The 17,467-nt window shown below is 47.0% G+C and overlaps 1 protein-coding gene and 1 long non-coding RNA gene across 3 annotated transcripts in view; one reads left to right on the top strand and one right to left on the bottom strand.

Moving 5' to 3' along the window:
- The window catches only part of SEZ6 (seizure related 6 homolog), a 288,840-nt gene that overhangs the window by 91,759 nt on the left and 179,614 nt on the right, over nucleotides 1-17,467 (top strand). The window lies entirely within an intron of this gene.
- LOC137439904 (uncharacterized) overlaps nucleotides 1-17,467 on the bottom strand; it is a 198,026-nt gene that overhangs the window by 70,400 nt on the left and 110,159 nt on the right. For both annotated transcript variants that reach the window (XR_010987018.2, XR_010987019.2), the window contains exon 4: nucleotides 4,318-4,522. This is a non-coding gene — a long non-coding RNA (uncharacterized LOC137439904). The remainder of the gene's footprint in view (nucleotides 1-4,317; nucleotides 4,523-17,467) is intronic.

Raw genomic sequence — 17,467 nt, 5'->3', positions numbered from 1 at the left:
CACAAAATTAATGAACACCAAAATGAAGATACAACAAAATGAATGAAATGAATGAATGATCGTTTTAAGGCCATTTTTCCCCGCTAGAGCAGGGGTTAGCCTTGCGGGCCCCATGACAATCATGGTTCCCTGTTTGAGGCAATGTTTTTATGGCCGGATGCCCTTCCTGATGCCAACCCTTGGTCACGCTCTTAGGATGCGCAGGGATACGGTGTACCTATTCTAAATCGGGGTACACACCATGATCATTCATCCCAGCAAGCTGGTACTCAATTTGCCGACCTCGGAAGGATGACAGGCTGAGTCAACCCCCCTGGCGTTAATTCAGCAATCGACCGGGATTCAAACCCAGGATCCTAGGATTCTAGGATCCCAAGCCGGCACCCTAACCGCTAAGCCAACATCAGGCTGGCCGCACTTAAGCCAGATACAACAAAATGAATGAATGAATGAATGAAATGCATCGACCAATATAAAGTTATGTCAACAAAAAGAAAAAAAGCCAGAAGGAAAATATGAAAGGCAATATGAAATATTGCAATTAAAAATATAAAAATAATAAAGTATATCATAATAGTTAAAACAAGACAATCAGTGATGGAAGAGTAGACCCGGAGTGGTGCACAGCAAAGGCACCATAAAGTGTACGAATAAAAACAAAAAAACAAGTAGCCATACAATTAAAGTACATCACCCCCATGCCAAATAAATAAATATCATATGCTCCAACCTCTGGCGCCCGGCGATGCCGCCATGCAGCACATGGAGACGGAATTGGGACGGAGCCATGTACAATAATTGATTGATGAATTGATCAATCGCATAATTAAAATATATAAATATTAATCGTAAAATAATTAATATCTTAATCAATTGGCTAATAGCATACCTAAACCACCGAATCTATCATCATCCGAATCTGTAACTCTTAAGTGTATCATCCGAATCTGTAACTTTTTGAAAATTAAGTATATAATTAATTAATATAAATAAATAATCGATGAATTGATTCATCAATAAATCAAAATTTGCCTTGACAGCCAAATCACTTGGTCATTGTCGTGTGCAAATATCAGCTTCCTAGCTCAAATGGTGCCTGAGATATTGCCCAGATGAGAAAGAAAATATATAAGTACTTAATAAATCGATAATAATTAATTAATTGATTAATGAAAAGATAAAAAAATACTGTTTTTGCCAAAGCATGTGCTCACTATTGTGCACAAATTTCAGCTTCCCAGCTCAAGTGATGGCTGAGATATTGCCCGGACAAACAAACAGACAAGAAAGAAAACAAGAAACCAGAGTGAAAACTGAGTACTCCCTTTCAGCGCACGTCATCGCCGGGCCCCATTCGGTGCCCAGTGATGATGTCTTACAGCGCCTGGAGATGGAATAAGAAAGGAGGAGTGTTCAACAAACAAGAAAACAAACGGAGTCGTTGGGAGGAGACACATCCGGGGAGTAGGGAAGCCATGGGTTCTCTGTCCGTTGAGAAATGGGGTGTTGAGAAACTCGGAAATGTCTCAAAAACTCCAAATCACCATTAGACGTATCGGTGGTGCACCATCTTTCTGGAGATTGAATGAATTCATCGTGATGTCTTGCTTATTTCTCAGTGCCGGAAGGAATCTTCTTTGCAGCATGTCCACTCATCTATCCTTGTTGACTGATGACATTCACCTGATGGTCTGACCTCATTCCCAAAGAAGAAAGGTCCTATTATACTGCTATGACCGATAGCACACCAAACTAGTGCTGTCCCAGAACGGACTTCCCAAACTCGAACTCGGCGAGTTGCTCTACCGAGCTGAGTTTGAGTCAAGCCGAGTTCACCCGTCAACTCAGAAAAGAACCGGATATGTTCCTGTCGCATGGAATGACGCCATTGCAGTATTTGGCGAATGTGCGGTATAAATGTATGTTGGTATATGTATCAGATGTGCTATCTAGAGAATAGTCATGTTGTTTCTCTTTCTGAGTTTCAGAGCAAAGTGTCACCGTAATCGAGTACCGTCTCACAGTGTGGGTAATAGATAGCATTTAGATTTGATTAGTTGATGTGAGTTACGCTTCATCAGAATAAGAATTGAAAACCAATATCAAGCAGCATGGCTGCGGAAATAACAAGCAAGTCCTATCTACAATTTCATGTCAGCAAATCGACAGTAATCTCTCTTCGTAATGAACTTCATCATGAGTTGACTGGTTTAATCATCGGAGCTTGGCATGTTATACTTCGCAAACCTATTACATGTCTATCCGTGAATGTCATTGAGGATGTAAAATGCAGTAAAATACACCACCAACGATCCTTCTGGATCTCCTTGCGTGCACTTCTACATACCAGGTATTTTTATATTGCTTTAATAAATATTACAAACTCGCAGGAGGACCCGGCGTTGCACGGTGATGTTCTAATCCTGTTGGCATTTTGAAGAAATCAATTTGTTTTGTTTTTTTCCCCATTTGTTTTTGTAGGTGCCTAAAACACTCCCCTACCGACACCCAAAAAGGAAAAATTATATTTAACAAGTGAATAAAAAAATGTATGCTAAATTAAAAAGGCAATGTCGGGATGACAAACTGCAGTGTAAAAAATATCCTAAACAAGATAGTATGTTGGTTTAGAGAGTAGTGAACAGTATTGTCTCGGGCTCGGCCGAGCTAAAAGTATCAGAAGCTCCTATATTTCATTTCTGCATAAGTATAAGAAGCTCCTGCATAATTTCAGGGACTTCTTGCAGCTTCAGTTGTCTTTCCTACTTTTCTTTTTTATCAACTTAGAGTAACCAATCACAAATGGAGATAATTATAGAATGCTGTTATTAGAGATGTCCATGCAGTTTGTAAGAAGTTGATCATGTACTGATATTATAACATTGTACTCGGACTGCTAATTTGTAGAGTCTCATTATGTGTCTACACTACAAGAGTAATCCAGTACTGTGGTAACCAGTGGAATGTTTGTGGAAGCTTGAAGCAATAACTGATGAAGTCAGAAATAACTGATGAACTGATCAGCGTCGACGAGTCTGGCATTTCACTCAGGCCAACTGGCACGGTCTTCAAGCAGCCATCAATCATTTGGAATGGTCTCCCATCTCGACCGCCTCTGACATCAACTCATCCTGGGAATTCTTCCAAAGTAAATTGCTCTCTCTCATGCACAGATTTATCCCATCTCGTCCTCAGTTGTCATACCCTTCCTCCCGTCCATGGTACACGGAATCTTGTGGTGAGGCTATTGCCCAGAAACAACTTGCTTTCGTCTCCTGGAAAGCAAATCCAACGGAAGGAAATCTCATTTCCTTTCACAAAGCCGGAAACAAGTGTGTCCACCATCAGGGGAGCCAGGAAACAATATCTCTCCGTTCTCAAGACCGAACTCTCAAACCTGTCTCCCTCTTCCAAATCCTGGTGGCGTCTGGTCAAATCTGTTTCTGGTGTTTGTTCCCCCTCCATCCCCTCCCTTACCTCAAATGGCTACACAGCTGACTCCGCACATGAAAAAGCTGAATGCCTCAACTGTGTTTGCCTCTAAATCTGGTATCCCAAACCCATCCCTCTCTGTACCCACCGTACCCAGTCGTACCCAGCTGCTCCTGGACTCTGTGTGCTTTCCTCCTGACAAGGTGGAAAAGTTTCTGTCAACCCTCGACTCTGATTCTGCAACTGGACCTGACGGCATCAGCCAGGTCGCACAAGATCTGCCTGCAACCCTCTTATGGTTAAACTGCCAAAATAAAGACTCTCTGCTCACCTTAACTCCTTCATTCCTCTTTTCTCCCACCTCTGGAACAAACTCCCTCACTCTCTTCAATCCCACTCCTCCCTCCAGGTCGTCTTTAAAACAGCTGTTCACCACCATCTCTTATCTTCCCCCATCCAAAACCTTGATCTTTTCTACCCCCGCTAATTTCACCCCAAATCCACTTTTTTGAAATACCAACTTCTTTCCTGGAAGTCCTTGGTGTCCTCGTGTTTTATACTTCTCCCACCTCCCTCCCCCTTCCCACGCCTCCTCCCCCAAAGCCCTCCCCCTCCCACACATCTCCCGATGTCCCTGCTCTCAAATGTTGTGTTTGTGTGCTTCCCCTTCTCTCCCCATCTTGTCTACTGCTCCCTCTTTTTATATATTTTGTTTGTGTTTGATTTTTTTTTTTTGTGATAAATGTTAGCTCTTTCACGAGCCTCGATTCTGTATACAAAAAAAAAAAAAAAAAGTGTAAATGAGGCAGTGATGCAAGCTCTTGGCCATGGCTGTCTCTGATTGGTCCAGAGATTGGACCAGAGATGACAATTATCCATTTTTACCTTGACAGCGTCCTCCTTTTTGTCATCTCTGACAATCTGACTCCACCCTCTCATGGCCCAGGCCCCTCTTCTCTCCCCCACCAGAATTATGCTTCACCACCCCCAGGTTCTCCATCCAGGGCCCCCCCAAAACCTTGGAAGCTTTGAGATTGACAAATTCCCCGAAGTGGATCCACTCCTTCTGGCAGACGAGACAGTAGGGACCCTGCCAACACAAAGGCATACAAGTCATTAGCACAATACTAATACACTCACTCCACATGCAAATAAAAATAATGAAACGAAACTCAGTCATATTTGTTTTCAAGTGGAATACCGTCAAAAAACGAAAGGTACTCCTGTTAATCTGCCTTGTCGCTGATGTCTATTATCTCATCTCCTTCAGCATGACACTCTCATGCTCACAGCACTCATTTTTCCCCAAGATACCTTAGGTGTTCTTCAAGGTTTTTATCTGCCATTATTATCAGCCGTAGTACAGACCAGTTGCATATAAGCTCACTTTTTTAACCACCAACACGGTGCCTAAGACAATTTCTTCAGGCAGCTCATTCAGGTTTGCTGACTCCCATCATTCACATTCAGCTCTTCCACAATATAGTTATCTTGTTCCTAAAACTCAAACCTGCAGCACATTTTCTCATACAGACTCAGATCAAAGCATCACCATATACGGATATATTAATCACCACAATCTGCACAACTAATGATTATATTTTTCCATTATTATAGCAATCTTAAATGCAAAATGTCAACAGCTAAAATGAAAAGGAAGTTAATATTTTGTAAACAATTAACTACACTATCCAGCAATTACTTCCAAAAACATTCGCAGACTAGTAACCTAGCCTGGAGGTAATAAACTTAACCCAGACTTAACAGACTTAACAAAACCACAACATAGTGTTATGAATTTGGGTAGAGGAATATCTAGAGCCAGATAGATCTGTATAGGTAGGTATTCGACTGTCGCGATAGGGAATCTACCTTGTAATAAGTTCTATGTGTAATCCGGTTTGTCGGGATAAGCTGTATTGATGTCCCCACTGTGGGGGAGCAGGGTGTGCTAAATAGCCCATGGATTATGGATAAGATTCCTTTGTTCGTCATCCCCCTGTCACCAAACCTTTGTCCCTTATGGCAACGCATACATATAAACACTTAGATAGGCCCTTTAGTGCACACAGTAATTAAATCCCCTTCCCTTACAATGAATGTGGAAGACAGGCAGGAAGCCAGATCGGGGCACCGCCGGGTGGCTGCCGCCGGCCGCACCATCAGCTGGCCTGGTAACATCGAGTAACACGAGCTATAACCACGCTACAGGGAACATGTGATTGGTTGGCGCTGAAGGTGCGAACCTCCGGCCAATCAGGGCGAGCAATACCGGTGCGGGAAGCACTTGGCCAATGCGAGGGCACCAGCAAAGCAGAACATTGGAGGAGAGTGGACCCGGGTTATAAAAGGGCGTGCCGGACGACATTTGCCCTCTTGCGCTGCACGTCCCTCTCTGACTCGTCTGGGCTCTGTCTCTTTCTTCGCTGGTCGCTTGTCTCTGCGCTTCCCTTCTTGGTCTTGGAAGGTCCTTGGTGGTCGTTGGTTCGCCATCTTCATGGTGCTTGGAGCTGTGCTCGGTGCTGGGTGCTTTCGGTGCTGTGAGCGGGCGGGACCTTGTGTGCGATCGATTCGGAGCTTGGAGCGAGGCGTGCCACTGAACAGATGAGGCCGGGGCGAGCGGGTCGTTCGAGGCCTGGTGGTGCACGAGCGGGGCCGAACGGAGCCGCGTTTGGACGGCGGACACGACAAGGCGACGGACAGTTAAGACGCACCGCATTTCATACACGCCATACGCTTTATTTTCCTTTCATTCATTCCTGTGTCTTGTTGTTGAGTCTGGTGTGTGGGATCCCAATTTAGGATTATCATTTATTTACCGTCGCGTTTCATTGTATCGGGTGCCGCTTAATAAACCATTATTTTTGTACATTTTACCCCGGATGCCCGTTTTGAGTTAATTCCCTGCAGGATCGGAGCTGCCGTCGGTTCGCCCAAGGTAAGCGCTTTTCCCACTTCTTCCTCTTCCCTTCCTCTTCCCACAAGTCAAAGCAAAATCCGTGTTTGGTCGTCGCCTCCAGTAGATCCATCCGCAGTCCCTGTTGTTAACCGGAGGGATTCGCACGGCAACTGGTAGTCAGGAGTGGGATAGAACCCTGTGATAAATTTGGTGTCAAGAGTGTGGAGAGAATTTTTTTTTGAGCCTGGTGTTGGCTTAGCGGTTGGGGTGCCGGCTTGGGATCCTAGGATCCTGGGTTCGAATCCCGGTCGATCGCTAAATTAACACCAGGGGGATTGACTCAGCCTGTCATCCTTCCGAGGTCGGCAAATTGAGTACCAGCTTGCTGGGATGAGTGATCCCGGTGTGTACCCCGGTTTAGAATAGGTACACCGTATCCCTGCGCATCGTAAGAGGCGACTAAGGGTTGGCGCCAGGAAGGGCATCCGGCCATAAAAACATTGCCTCAAACAGGGAACCATGATTGTCATGGGGCCCACAAGGCTAACCCCTGCTCTCTAGCGGGGAAAATGGCCTTAAAACGATCATTCATTCATTCATTCATTCAGTGTGGAGAATTTGGACGCAAAATTTCCGTAGTCGGAGCGATAAATTGGCATCGTCGATCGGTGCGTGGGACGCGAACAGCACGTCAGTTAAAATTTAAATTTTATTACGGTTGGAAAAGCCGTGCGGAGAAGCGACCTCTTTACGGATGGAAGAGGTAAGCAATATGGAGGAAGGGAGAATGGAAGATGGGGATAGCATTAGAAGTGAGTCGGAGGTAATTGGGGTAGAGAGTAGTGGTGGAGCTTCCCCCACTGCAGGGACGGCCCCGATAGATCTCCAGACCATAGTAAATTTATTAAATGCTCAGAGTGATAAAATGGATGGAATGAACAATAAAATTGGGGGATTGGAAAACAAAATGAATGCCCGGAGTGAGCGATTGGGAAATCAAATTGACCGAATGATTAACAAAATGGATGCCCGGACGCATGAAGAATTGGAGGAGGAACGAAAGAATGGTGCCGTTGGGGCCCAGGAGGAGCCAAGGGTGTCAGAATTTGAATCGGAACGGGGGGAAGCCAAATTGAGAATTGCACCGGGAATGGCAATTGAAATAAATGGGGAAGTTAGGGAAGGAAATTTGGAAGGAAATAGGGAATGTGAAAACTGTAATAGGGAATGTTTCCCACCTGCTGGCCTGGAGGTTTATCGGAGCCGGGTGGATGTCACAACACCCCAGCCGAGGGAGCAATTTGAATCCTTACAGCACCAGGGCGGTGGTGCAGAGCAAGAGGGGATAACATTATTGGGGGTCCGGGTAATGGAGCCGGACTGGGTATTTATTGGGGAAGGCCTGATGGGGAAATAATTATTGATGGGGATGATGAGCATGATGTGACACAGCGGCTGGGGACCTGGGACAGTCCCATGGAGGTAAAGTTTGAGCAGGCCCAAAGGAGCTTGAGTGATGAGGTGAGTTGGTCTGAAGAGGAGGTTGAGGTGACCGAAGGGACCCTCGCCGTGCACTCTGATTGGGCAACGGAGGCTCCGAAATTACATAACCAGTTGGGGAAGTGTGTTGGCTCCGGGCTGGATTCGGACAGAGAGGGGTCGGGAGATTTGGTCCCTGTAGGGAATTTGGAACAGCTGCAGGGAGGGGCAGAACAACCTAAGGGGGTTGTTACCTGCAGCTGCAGTTTGGGACGGGAAATGCAAATTGTAAAAAGGAAATTTAAAATAAAATTAAAATGGGAGGTTGATGTGGAGCAACCTTGGTTAGAGTTGGTCCCCAGGCTGTGGAATTCGGACCAGGAGAGGTCATTGGGGATGGCCTCGGGCAAATGTTGCCCCTTTAAAAATTTGGGTATACCAGCCAGCTGGGGGGCTGTGCTGGCTAGATTTTTGGACGTGGGGTCCAGCCATGGGTGTCGTGGTACGACCTGGGCTCCATGGGGGGTCTGGTGGAGTGTGGCGTCCCTTGTCCGGTGGGGCGCCGCCCGAGCGTGTGGCTCGGGCCGACAGGGTCACAGGACCCTGGTGGGGGTTAAGACCTCCAGGGGGTCCGAGGTGGTTTCTCAAGCCTGGGATGGCATATATTGAGGACCACTAGGGGGAGGTGTTGTGGGTCGCGCTTTGGTGGTGGCACTGCGGACGGCCAACTTGTGCCTGATGTGGTGACCACCTGGGCATGCGGCCTGACACCCTCTCCCTGAGACTCTGGGACAGCCGGCATGTGGTGACCTGCCATGCTGGCTGGTCTATGGACGCGGGTCACCGCATGGACAGGAATGAAATAGCCCACCGGACAACCATTGGGGCATCTGTGGAACGACTGGAACATGATCGTGAGAGTGACCTTCCACAGATGTTCCGTTATGATTTGTGGACTCTCGATTTGGGAAGAGAGCCCATGGGAGTGTTGAATGGGAATTGGTAACGTGCTGAGCATATGGGCCATGCTCGGCTGGCATGTGTATGGCAAAGCATCTTTCTTTGGTGAGGTTAGGAAAATGTGAAAAATGTTTGGCATGGGTAATCTGAGGGTTAGATGTAAATTTAAGGGTGAATTTTGTGAAGAGAAATGGTGGACACTATATAGTGACACCATTATTGGTCTAGGTGTGCTATACCAAAGTGTTGGAGGCTGTGATAAAATTGATAGGTTAGCAGGACACAACCTTCAACTGGTTGCAGGGGCGATTGCGCCAATATTTGGGACGCGGGGTTATGAGGATGTAGTTGTGTAGTCTGAGGGTCAACGTGGTGCTGTGCGTGTCCGAGGTGTGTGGACCATGTCCTCTGGATGGGTCTCCTGGTGGAGCATGGCTGTTGACGACCTTGGTGTGGTCAAGTGTGGGTGGGCACTGGGGGCTGCATGTGGTCGGACTGGGTGATGATGTGGAGGTGCAGGGGACGTGGCTGTTGGGATGCCACGCACTGCGACCGTGCCCCCCAGGTCCGAGGCCTTGGGAATGGCGGGATTGGCAGCAGGTGCTCACCACATTGCCAGCTGGGGCTGGTGCAGCCGTGTTCCTCGTAGGGGGGCCAAAGGACGGATGGTGGGTCGCACCCTTATGGACACTCATGGGCCATGTTGGCGTTTTGACTGCTCACCTTGTCCCGATGACCCTTGCACGGTCGAGGTGCGGAGCTGTCGTAGCCACATGTAGTTGTGTAGTGATAATCACCGTTGGATGCGGACCCACATACCTGCCAGTATAGTGTGGACAAAAGAGAAATTTGGAAGAATTTGGTAGGTCCAATGAGAATTTTTGGGATTTTGTGGGTGTATGGTACTTTGGGTCTGAGCAACCTGCAACTACCTGCACTTGAGGTGAGTGTTTTGATGTGTACTGTCCCAGGCGTCAGGACCTGCTTGTGAAATTTTGGAGACATGTAATTTGGAGTTGGGGGTGGGTGAGAGTGATGACATGGTCGGTGAGGGGGGTGGAATGGGTGCCACAGAGTCTTGTTGGGTGGCGTTTGTGTTAGTGTTGTGGTGATGTGTTTTTATGTGGTCGTAAGGTTGGAGAAAAATGGATGAGTGATTATTGTGTTGGAAATGGAGATGTATTGGTTAACTGTGAATGGGGATTTCACAAATAGCAGGCCATGGCAACGTTTTGTAACATCTGTTGTACCATCTGCTCGGAATTGTGCTGGAGAATTGAATGGCAGCGGGGGAGGAAATGTGTTTTGGGATCTTGTGGGTGGGGAAGGTGTGTGTGCCCGCAGGTACAGATCAAGCCCGGAGGAGCGATGCCTGCGACACCACCCCCCCCCCCCCCCTTCTGCGGAAATTACCCCTGGCAGCCAGTGGTATCTGGAAATTGGAGCTCGTCGGTGGAGGGTCTGGTTGGGCGCTGTGGGGTAAAGGAGACCCCGGCGACCCGTGGAGCTGTGCAGAAGCAGGAGGCCACGGAGGAGCCTGGGGTTTGGAGACCCTCACCGGCGGGGTAACGGCGGAAAGGGCTGTTGGGCTGTCACAGGGCCAAGAGGTAAAGGGGGTTGGGGGGGGCAATGAACTTGTGAGTCGGTTGACCTGTGTTTGGGACTGCGGGCACCACAGCCTGAAGTGCCCCCACCATCTTGTTGTGCGGTACCTCCCCGCTGCCTAGTGTTACGTGCTCCTCCCCAAACCCCGGTCACGGTGTACCTCCGAGCCCCGAGAGGAGTCACGGCAGAAAGATGTGTTATTCTGTATGTCAAAGATCAATGGTGAAACCACACCAATTGTTACCAACAAACAAGTATTGTATTAAGATCACACAAGAATAACAGTACAACAACAATAGTAATCAATTGTACAACCAATATATATTTCCTATGATGGTACCATCAGGTTCGTACAAGGTAACTCACTGTGCTCCAAGTGAGCGAATAAAGAACATCCCCAATGTCTCTTTCCCGGCTTCAAGCCAAAGTCAATCCGCTCCAGTGATCGTCAGAACGATGTAGTATCGAAACCAGAATCCCGCTCGGTTGAGTGACAGTCACGCTGCCAAAGATGCGTAAAGGTGCCCTCCAAGCGACTGGGAAATCACACCCTCGGGTATGGACGTTCCACGGCTCCCAATCGGCGAACCGCAGATTTCCCACTCAAAAGCCACGTTACACACACACACCAGATTAACGTCTGAATGCGGTGAAAATGGTTAAAGCGAGGCGAAAAACCTTGAGCGATGCGCAAATCCTGCGTGAGGTAAAATGGCCGACGGCCCGTTCTCGTGGCGTAATGGCACTTCGATGATACTCTTCGGAATCGACTGCAAAACCCGCCACGCAGGTCTATCCGTCACAGCGACAACAACTCTGTCGCAGGAATCCCTTTCCCAGGAAACCCAAAGTTCACACGTGACCCTCGTTTGCCAACATTCGCTCAGGACCTTGAAGCAGCTCGGCTTCTTGTCCGACTCACTCGCTCCGCCTTCTCTTCCTCCTCTTCCTCTTCGTCGTCGTCCAGTTCCAGTTTCATTTAAAACATTAACTTTTTTACCTTTTGAAAATAGTAATCTCTATTTTCCTTAAATGACAACAATAATAGTACATGGAACCAACAATGTTTACAGTGGATGAAAACCACAACAACGGAAGTGACGAATCCGTACTACTAGTTGAGACATGCACACATGAATGACATCAATGCCATGGTCCTGCAGGGGGGTGTATAAAATAAGTGCTTGAAATGATTTTGTGTGTAAGGAGTTTTGGAATGAGTATGTGTGGATAAGGGGTTTGTGTTGAATGAATGAGGGCGAAATCCACCAAGCCATGTCACTCACCTGTAACACCTGGGCAGGGCCCGCAGAAATTTAGGGGTGCATTGGGATGGCCCCACAGGTAAGGTTGTGTCTTGTGGCATCCACCGGGGGACGCGGTCTGTAGACCGGGGTTGTATAAATGTTTTATAGAATTTTGGAATTTTTGGTTACGGTTAAGGTTTGTGGTGAAGTTAGTTTTTGCATGTTGTTTGCTTCCTCCCTCCGCAGGAACAACGAAATGAAATGATTGTAAATATTTGATTGCATGGTTGTTAAGGGGATTAGCATGTTAAGGAGATTAGGTAAGTAGCTCCGGCTCACTTCCACAGCCCTCCTGCTTTATTTCGTAGGTTAAGTGTGAGACAGTAAGTGTTAAGACTGGAATGGTAGCACCTGCAGTGAACCTAGCAGGAACTATGGTTCCAGGGGGGGGGAGGGGGGCTGTGTTATAAATTTGGGTAGAGGAATATCTAGAGCCAGGTAGATCTGTATAGGTAGGTGTTCAACTGTCGCGATAGGGAATCTACCTTGTAATAAGTTCTATGTGTAGTCCGGTTTGTTCGGATAAGCTGTATTGATGTCCCCACTACGGGGGAGGCGGGCGTGCTAAATAGTCCATGGATTATGGATAAGATTCCTTTGTTCATCATCCCCCTGTCGCCAAACCTTTGTCCCTTATGACGACGCACATATATAAACACTTAGATAGGCCCTTTAGTGCACACAGTAATTAAATCCCCTTCCCTTACAATGACTGGAAGACAGGCAGGAAGTCAGATCGGGGCACCGCTAGGTGGCTGCCGCCGGCCGCACCATCAGCTGGCCTGGTAACATCGAGTGACACGAGCTATAACCACGCTACAGGGAACGTGTGATTGGTTGGCGCTGAAGGTGCGAACCTCCAGCCAATCAGGGCGAGCAATACCGGTGCAGGAAGCACTCGGCCAATGAGAGGGCGCCAGCAAAGCAGAACATTGGAGGAGAGTGGACCCAGGTTATAAAAGGCCGTGCCAGACGACATTTTCCCTCTTGCGCTGCACGTCCCTCTCTGACTCGTCTGTGCTCTGTCTCTTTCTTCGCTGGTCGCTTGTCTCTGCGCTTCCCTTCTTGGTCTTGGGAGGTCCTTGGTGGTCGTTGGTTCGCCATCATCGTAGTGCTTGGAGCGGTGCTCGGAACTCGCTGCTTTCGGTGCTGTGAGCGGGCGGGACTTCATGTGCGATAGATTTGGAGCTTGGAGCGAGGCGTGCTGCTGAACAGACGAGGCCGGGGTGAGCGGGTCATTCGAGGCCTGGTGGCGCACGAGCGGGGCCGAACGGAGCCGCGTTTGGATGGCAGACACGACAAGACGACGGACAGTTAAGAAGCACCACATTTCATACATGCCATACGCTTTATTTTCCTTTCATTCATTCCTGTGTCCTGTTGTTGAGTTTGGTGTATGGGATCCCAATTTAGGATTATCATTTATTTACCGTCGCGCTTCATTGTATCGGGTTCCGCTTAATAAACCATTATTTTTGTACATTTTACCCCGGATTCCCGTTTTGAGTTAATTCCCTGCAGGATCGGAGCTGCCGTTGGTTCGCCCAAGGTAAGCGCTTTTCCCACTTCTTCCTCTACCCTTCCTCTTCCCTTCCTCTTCCGATTGATGGTCGTCGCCTCCAGTAGATCTGTTTGGTCCATCCGCGGTCCCTGGTGTTAACCGGAGGGATTCGCACGACAATAGCATGTGTTGTCATCCTTGCCACTTATTTATTGTCACTCCGAATTTCACTCTAGACTCTTGATTTTTTTGTTGTTTTTTTGTATACAAGATGTGTATACAAAAACTTGTGTAAAACTTGTGTAAAGCTTGTGTAAGAACAAACATTAATGACAAAAAAAAATTACAACAAAAAATAAAAACGGACACATAAGAGTAAATAAGGGGAGCGGCAGACAAGATGGGGAGAAAGGGGGAAGCACACAAGCACAACATTTGAGAGCAGGGACATTGGGAGATCTGTGGGATGTAGAGGGCTTGGGGGGAGGAGGCGTGGGAAGGGGGCTGGGGGGTGGGAGAGGTTAACAAAACACATGGACACAGCTAGGACTTCCAGGAAAGAAGTCGGTATTTCAGAAATGTGGATCTGGGTTGAATTAACAGGGATAGAAAAGATCAAGGTTTTGGATGGGGGAAAATAAGAGATGGTGATGAACAGCTGTTTTAAAGACCTGGAGGGAGGAGTGGGATTGAATAGAGTGGGGAGTTTGTTCCAGTGGCAGGAGAAAAGAGGAATGAAAGAGTGAAGGTGAGCAGAGAGTCTTGATTTTGGCAGTTTAACCAGAAGAGGGTTGCTGGCAGATATTGTGCGACCTGTAGGAGTACTTGGGGGACAGAGCACAGACAGGCCTGGGGGGTGGGGGGGGGGAGCTAGGCCAGAGAGGAGTCCATAGAAGACAAAGACCACCAACCTGCCTGCGGTGATTGAGTGAAAGGCCCTCACAATCGGCTTAATCGCGGGAGATTCTGATAGCTTTGGTTTCAACAGTGTGAAGCCGAGCGAGGTGTGAGGCAGGAGCACCAGCCCAATGACTTTCGTCATTCATTTGCAACATTATGTGATTTCATCTCTTCAGCTCATCATCCAAATCACGGCAAGAACTTCTTTCAGACTCGTTTTCCCCCAAACTTTCACTTGCCCCTTCTCAAAACACCATCTGCACTGTCTGTCATTTTTTAAAGACAAATGTTTACCAAGGCCTTCAAACACGCTATCAGTATTACTATTCCTAGAATTATTACCAAACCAATGAATAAACAAGAAGACGTCATGCGGAGCACGATACTTGCAAAATCCGCCCCCCACCCCCAAGAAAAAAAATTCCAATGCAAATGGTCCATTTCATCAAGATTAAAATTGACAATCTTGATCAAAGCTCAGGTCAACAGGATGAAAAGTGACGATTTTCAGATGAAAAATGATGATTTAGGAAGGTTGACCTTGAGTTGACCTTTTGACCTCAAAAATAGTTAGTTTCTCTATTTAGTGACTCAATGTGCAAATGCTGTTCAATTTTCAAGTCAATTGGATGAAAATTGAGGATTTTTGAAACTTGGCCTATGTTGACCTTTTGGCCTATGTTGACCGAAATATAATTTGTGGTTGAATTCAGTGACCAGATATGCAAGTCCTCTTCAAATTTCAAGTCAATTGGATGAAAATTGAGGATTTTAGAAATTTAACAAAGTTGGTGACCTTTGGCCTATGTTGATCTTTTGACATTTTGACCCCAAAAACAATAGGCTTCTTGCTTTTGACCAACTCTACCATTTGGTGAAGTTTCGTGAAGATCGGTTGAAAATTGTGACCTGTAGGTCGGTGACAGACAAACAGACAAACAGACAAACAGACAGAACCACAAACGCAACCGACCAATATACTTGAAAAATCTTCGATTTTGCAAGTAATAATGAATTATGTTTGCTCCTATTCCTCCAAACACACTCGTTATCCATGATCCTATCGACCATCCCTTGTAGTAGTCATGGTACTTCTGACCTTCTGCCCTTATCTTAGTGGCCAAACTATCAATTTGCTCAGAGTTATCTGGAATATAATATTAACAACAATATAACCCCACAACAGCAGCATTTCTCTCATCTCCCCTTCCTGTTCAGGCTGGAGTTCCCCAAGGTAGTGTTCTGGGCCCTGTGCTTTTTCTGGTCTTCATCAATGATCTCTCCGACTCTCTGGAAAATCCTTTCTATCCCTTTGCTGATGACTCCACTCTCTGCCGCTCCATACCTCATGCCTCAGATCGGCAGTCTGCAGCCTCCTCACTCTCTGCAGACCTGGACAAAATCACAGAATGGTCAAACAAGTGGAAAATGTCTTTCAATCATGACAAATCCGACGCTCTTACTATGTCTCTCCGAAAAGACCGACTGGAAAACCCTCCCATCTACTTTCTGAACAATCCCCTCCAAGAAGTTCAGTGACTCAAGCTTTTGGGTCTCAATATCTGCCATGATCTTTCTTGGGAAAACCACATTTCCAAGCTGCCCTCCAAAGCCAGTCGCCGACTGGGCATCCTCCGTCGTGCGAAGTCCTTCCTTGGCACACCTGAGCTCCTCACCACATACAAGGCTTTCATCCGCAGCTCAATGGAATTCTGTTCCCCCTTCTGGGCCGGTGCTCCTGCCTCACACCTAGCTCGGCTTCACGCTGTTGAAACCAAAGCTTTCAGAATCATTGGAATCTCCTGCGATGAAGTTAACTCCGAGGGCCTTTCACTCACTCACCGCAGGCAGGTTGGTGGTCTTTCTGTCTTCTGCCGACTCCTCTCCGGCCTTGCTCCCCCAGCTCTCTCTGGGCTTTGTCCCCCAAATATTCCTACAGGTCGCACAAGATCTGCCAGCAACCGTTATGGTTAAACTGCCAAAATCAAAATCTCTCTGCTCACCTTCACTCTTTCATTCCCCTTTTCTCCCGCCTCTGGAACAAACTCCCACACTCCCTTCAATACCACTCCTCCCTCCAGGTCTTTAAAACAGCTGTTCACCACCATCTCTTATCTTCCCCCATCCAAAACCTTGATCTTTTCTACCCCCGCTAATTCACCCCAGATCCACTTTGTTTGAAATACCAACTTCTTTCCTGGAAGTCCTTGCAGTGTCCATATGTTTTATACCTCTCCCACCTCCCCCCAAGCCCTCTCCCCCCCACAGATCTCTCGATGTCCCTGCTCTCAAATGTTGTGTTTGTATCCTTTTTGTGTCCATTCACAAATTCTCATTCAAAATCGTACATTCGATCTCACAGGCCAAAATCTCTGCCTGTCTCCTGGTCCACATCAAAATCCTGCACTTATAAATCACTCTCACAGGATCTGCGCTACATCTGCACGGCTCGCCTTGTTCATGATTCCACAAAGAAACCCTTTTTCATATGTAATACATAGCTGGTGTACAACGCAAAGTACACTCTTTGTGAGCACTGCTTTCAGGGTAGCCCATCAAACACAATGCCCTCAAAACCATAATCACTTTCATCAAGTACAACACGTTCTTCTCTAGAACTCCCGTTGCCCAGGCACACAAACCCGCTCGTAATATACACGTTCTCCATACAGACCCACCATAGCCTGTCCACGATGTTGTGAAATATCATGCCATTCTTTCATTGGTGAAGAATCACTTTAAACCCAAACCATTCCTTTTCCAACGACTTTCAAGACCTTTCCGTCATCCATCTTAAAAGCAGACGCTTCCTCTGCACTTGCCACAGCAAAATGCTCCATCCTATTGGACTTTCTCTTACCATCTAAACACTTGCATTAACCCAAACAACGAAGTTTCTTTCTTGGTCAAAACAAACAGATACAGTGTACATAAATCAATTGATTCACATTTCCAAAAAACTAGATAAAATTAATTATTCTTAATCTGAACATGCAAAATAGGAAACACTGCTCCAGAAATCCCAAACCCTCAAACTTGGTGGACACAGCTCTGTGTGTCAGGTTGCAAAAATAAAAGCCAATATAAACAAATAGGTCCCCAAACGCTGTGGCCTTCAACTTACCCATAACGAGCACTGCAGCTTATACTACAGGATTATTTGCTTTTAAACTCAAAAAAATCCTTCAGGCAACCACAAAAAGCAATAACTCGCGTCCCCCCCCCTCCCCCCCCCCAATTAATTAACATCTTCCCCAACAAACTTTACAAAGTCCATATTGAATCAAAGGTAGCAAGCGTTATCCCTGCACTGAACACAATACACCGTCTAACAGCATGGGACACATACATCCTGGTCCAAGTTGCCATTCCAAAATGATAACG

Source organism: Myxine glutinosa, chromosome 14, assembly GCF_964187855.1.
Source record: "Myxine glutinosa chromosome 14, kmMyxGlut1.1, whole genome shotgun sequence".
NCBI classification, from domain to species: Eukaryota; Metazoa; Chordata; class Myxini; order Myxiniformes; family Myxinidae; genus Myxine; species Myxine glutinosa.
The sequence above is the reverse complement of the archived record's forward strand: the minus strand, read 5'-3'. Positions and strand labels throughout refer to the sequence as shown.